At 40.3% G+C, this 5,185-nt stretch overlaps 1 non-coding gene and 1 pseudogene across 1 annotated transcript in view; both read left to right on the plus strand.

Moving 5' to 3' along the window:
• Positions 1-2,740: 2,740 nt before the first annotated feature.
• LOC142357992 (5.8S ribosomal RNA) lies at positions 2,741-2,892 on the plus strand (annotated as a pseudogene).
• Positions 2,893-4,575: 1,683 nt separating this feature from the next.
• Positions 4,576-5,185, plus strand: part of LOC142357993 (large subunit ribosomal RNA) — a 3,522-nt gene continuing 2,912 nt past the window's right edge. Inside the window, exon 1 of the ribosomal RNA XR_012761740.1 lies at positions 4,576-5,185. This exon is cut by the window's right edge and continues 2,912 nt beyond it. This is a non-coding gene — a ribosomal RNA (large subunit ribosomal RNA).

The following is a 5,185-nucleotide window of genomic DNA, read 5'->3' on the forward strand; positions in this document are numbered from 1 at the left end:
CGATACGATCTTGCATCGGGATGACTAACCGATAATGATCATAATCTGACAATTTTTCCGGCTTGAGGCACCGGAGTCAGATTAAAGACACATACTGAACTAAAGGCGTATGTGCAAAGCTTGTCGGAGTGTAGAGAGTCAAGCTGAGTTGACTCGTCACGTGGTGATGACAACAGCCATGTGCAAAACACTCACAACTTTATCGTCTATGTGGAAAAGGTTGCTAACAGCGCTCTCTATGAGAGGCCCTCGCATATAACTATACGAGGAAAAGGCGATAGAGTTGTTTGAATGTGGGGCAGGTTCATCGACAAGCTAAGTTGATCACATTCTTGTTGTGGCATCCTACTAGAATTGGTCACGGTCTGCACCAACTCTCCCCAAGTTGGCCAGACTTAAAACTAGAAATAAGGTTTGCAGCTATGTGAACCTAGAAACTGTAAAGGAGTTGAAAGAACTTAAAGGAATTGAAAGAGGCCTTGAGGTATATCCTCTTGGTAAAGACCCACAAAAGCTCACAAAAGTGGCTTCGAAGGGCAAAACTGGTTCATCCAAAACAATTGGAGAGCTTAAAGCAGAACCAATTCGAATGAAACACTATTGGTGAAACTTCATCATGAGAACGTCACAAGCTGATCACGCTCTATGATATGACTAGTATTATGTTGCTTCTAGTAGGCTAAGCGCAAGCCGAAACATCAACATGTGAAAGTCGTAGAATTTTGCAATCAAACTGTGGCTAGTACTGTGATGTTACTAGTAACCTGGTGTTCCGTCATATGGCCAAGAGAGCATTTGAAGGCGAAACTTCTGCATGGGAAAGCTGCATCATGATCAAAATTTTATATCGAGTATTATGTTGACGTTAGTAGGCCTTGGCCGAAAACGCAGCATGTGAAAGGTATAGATAAAAGTTATTGTTGCAGTCAGTACTGTGTAGTTACTAGTAGCTGGATTTAAGCTCAAAATGAGACACTGTTGGTGAAACTTCATCATGAGAATGTCACAAGCTGATCAAGCTCTATGATATGACTAGTATTATGTTGCTTCTAGTAGGCTAAGCGCAAGCCGAAACATCAACATGTGAAAGTCGTAGAATTTTGCAATCAAACTGTGGCTAGTACTGTGATGTTACTAGTAACCTGGTGTTCCGTCATATGGCCAAGAGAGCATTTGAAGGCGAAACTTCTGCATGGGAAAGCTGCATCATGATCAAAATTTTATATCGAGTATTATGTTGACGTTAGTAGGCCTTGGCCGAAAACGCAGCATGTGAAAGGTATAGATAAAAGTTATTGTTGCAGTCAGTACTGTGTAGTTACTAGTAGCTGGATTTAAGCTCAAAATGAGACACTGTTGGTGAAACTTCATCATGAGAATGTCACAAGCTGATCAAGCTCTATGATATGACTAGTATTATGTTGCTTCTAGTAGGCTAAGCGCAAGCCGAAACATCAACATGTGAAAGTCGTAGAATTTTGCGATCAAATTGTGGCTAGTACTGTGATGTTACTAGTAACCTTGTGTTACGTCATATGGCCAAGAGAGCATTTGAAGGCGAAACTTCTGCATGGGGAAGCTGCATCATGAACAAAAGTTTATATCGAGTATTATGTTGACATTAGTAGGCCCTGGCCGAAAGCGCAGCATGTGAAAGGTATAGATAAAAGTTATCGTTGCAGTCAGTACTGTGTAGTTACTAGTAGCTGGATTTAAGCTCGAAATGAGACACTGTTGGTGAAACTTCATCATGAGAACGTCACAAGCTGATCACGCTCCATGATATGACTAGTATTATGTTGCTTCTAGTAGGCTAAGCGCAAGCCGAAACATCAACATGTGAAAGTCGTAGAATTTTGCGATCAAATTGTGGCTAGTACTGTGATGTTACTAGTAACCTTGTGTTACGTCATATGGCCAAGAGAGCATTTGAAGGCGAAACTTCTGCATGGGGAAGCTGCATCATGAACAAAAGTTTATATCGAGTATTATGTTGACGTTAGTAGGCCCTGGCCGAAAGCGCAGCATGTGAAAGGTATAGATAAAAGTTAGCGTTGCAGTCAGTACTGTGTAGTTACTAGTAGCTGGATTTAAGCTCGAAATGAGACACTGTTGGTGAAACTTCATCATGAGAACGTCACAAGCTGATCACGCTCTATGATATGACTAGTATTATGTTGCTTCTAGTAGGCTAAGCGCAAGCCGAAACATCAACATGTGAAAGTCGTAGAATTTTGCAATCAAACTGTGGCTAGTACTGTGATGTTACTAGTAACCTTTTCTTACGTCATATGGCCAAGAGAGCATTTGAAGGCGAAACTTCTGCATGGGGAAGCTGCATCATGAACAAAAGTTTATATCGAGTATTATGTTGACGTTAGTAGGCCCTGGCCGAAAGCGCAGCATGTGAAAGGTATAGATAAAAGTTATCGTTGCAGTCAGTACTGTGTAGTTACTAGTAGCTGGATTTAAGCTCGAAGTGAGACACTGTTGGTGAAACTTCATCATGAGAACGTCACAAGCTGATCACGCTCTATGATATGACTAGTATTATGTTGCTTATAGTAGGCTAAGCGCAAGCCGAAACATCAACATGTGAAAGTCGTAGAATTTTGCGATCAAACTGTGGCTAGTACTTTGATGATGCTTGTAGCCAACCGAATTGGTTGAAAAGCCCAATAAGTAAGCTAACTTGGGAGAGCTTGTTGGAAACCAAATGCTACTAGATTGGTCCAAATACATCCTTCAACAGGGGATCACTTGGCTCGCTTTACGAAGAGGAGCACAGCTATATGTGTTAATTCGGTATGAATCGCAAGATTTGTTTACCGACCTCTCTAACGCAAAAGGCGGTCTCGGCTTCGGCTGTTGACTGCGTCCGATTCAGGGTTATATAACTCTCGATTGAACACATTGATGTTCTATTGTTGGTGCTTCCAATAAAATTGGAACACTTAAAGCAGAACCGATTCAAATAATAGCATTCTGATCAATGATTGCATTCCTTGATCAAGAACTGCTGGAGTCATTGTGATGGCGAATTTTCTTCATAAGAAAATTGCAAAGAGACGGAACTTAATGAGACTAGTATTATGTTGTTTCTAGTAAGCGGAAGCTGAAACAGCAACATGTGAAAATCAAGTTTTGTTCAATGATCTCGAGGCGATAAGTACTATGAAGCAACTAGTAGCCTAAGCATGACTCAGATTTGAGACAGTCAAAAAGACTGGCGAAACTTCTTCACATGAAAGTTACATAGAGAACTACAAATGTATACAGCGAGTATTATGTTGTTTCTAGTAGGCGAAAGCTGAAACATCAACATGTGAAAGTTGTCTGCAAACTGTAGAACGATATGTGATTAGTACTGTGCTGTTACTAGTAGCCAGTCTGACTGTAGAAGCCAAGACAAAGGGAAACTAATGCATCTGAAAAGGACAAGTTATGGAAAGGTATGCACGATAAGTATTATGTTGTTTCTAGTAAGCGGCAGCTGAAACATCAACATGTGAACGTCGTTGTGTACAGTAACCTAGAACTATATAGTCCTTAGTAACGTGCATTTACTAGTACCTGTAATTGGTATTCAGACTCAGGCAGTTTGGAATAGTTTGGCAAAGATGCACCAGAGAAAACTGGGATTTGATACAGAAATTGTTGAATACAAGTATTATGCTGCTTCTAGTAGGTTGAATCCGAAACATCAGCATGTGAAAATTGAAAACATTTCTGGTTCGAATTGTCACAAGTATTTGGTGATCTGAGTAGCCAAACTCACTACAACGCCAATTGAAGGCAAAAATTCTCAACGGGAAAAGCTATTCTCATTGAATGAGCTAACAAGACGAGTATTATGTTGCTTCTAGTAGGCGAAAGCCAAAACATCAACATGTGAAAGTCTTGCTGAACAAATTTAATGTTGTTGAGCTCAGTACCGTGTGAATTAGTAGCCATAATTGGCGAGCGAAAATTGAACTGGCGAAACTTCGTCTTTGGAAAATTGCAGATGCCGAGCACTTAATTTGCAACGAGTATTATGTTGACTGTAGTAAGCGAAAGCCGAAACAGCAACATGTGAAAGCTGTTGAAATTTGTGGTCATTTTGCAATAAGTACAAGGAGTGTAACTAGTAGCCAGGTCAAAATTTGGGATAAGAATGAGCAAAAATTCTGCATGAGAACAGTTGAAATTATGAAACTAAATTACAAAGACTAGTATTATGTTGTTTCGAGTACGCGAAAGCGGAAACATCAACATGTGAACGTTTGTAACGAAGTTTCGTTAATTTTCAGCCTAGTACTGAGCAAGAACGAGTAGCCTCATCTCCAATCCCACGCAAAATGTAGTGAAATATGTGAGTGAACCTTATTCACGGTGAGGGTTTCCCGAGGTCTGTATTGCAGCGAGTATTATGTTGCTTCTAGTAAGCGAAAGCTGAAACAACAACATTTGAAAGTTGGAATTAATGACTGAATGGAAACTTCGACCTGTGTTTGATAGTAGTAGCGAACAAAACTGCTGAATCGGTTTCTGTCTCATATTGGTCAGTGAACCAATTAAGAGACAATCAACTACATAACCTGAATTGGGCGAGAGAACCCCCTTAACTTAAGCATATCAGTAAGGGGAGGAAAAGAAATCAACTGAGAATCCCTTAGTAATGGCGAATGAACAGGGAAAAGCTCATCGGGAAGAGAAATGGCAACATTTCTCGGTGTCCGGTATGGTTTGATGCTAGACTGGTGAATTTGTCCTGATGTCTACTGGAAAGTAGCATCAAAGAAGGTGAAAATCCTGTAAAGGTCATTTTCGATACCAGTCATAATGGCTCATTCCTATGAGTAGAGTTGTTTGAAAGTGCAACTCGAAGCTGGAGATATGTCTCTCCAAAAGCTAATTATAAAGCGAGACCGATAGTAAACAAGTACCGTGAGGGAAAGTTGAAAAGCACTCTGAAGAGAGAGTGAAAAGTACGTGAAACTGTTGAAGGGGAACTGGAGTGAGCGTTACCATACTCAATGCCTTGATATTATATTCTCGGCTACCGAGTAGTGTAGTTGTCGTCTTTTGGCAAATCTTGTTAATGAATCGAGCAGAAGTTTTCCTCGGAATTCTTCTTGTTGATTCTAAACAAAATGAGATAAATTGATCTTGATTGCCTGTCTGACCTCAACTTCCTATTCAA

This window comes from Convolutriloba macropyga, unplaced genomic scaffold, assembly GCF_964194025.1.
Source record: "Convolutriloba macropyga unplaced genomic scaffold, txConMacr16.3 SCAFFOLD_4835, whole genome shotgun sequence".
Classification (NCBI taxonomy): Eukaryota; Metazoa; Xenacoelomorpha; order Acoela; family Convolutidae; genus Convolutriloba; species Convolutriloba macropyga.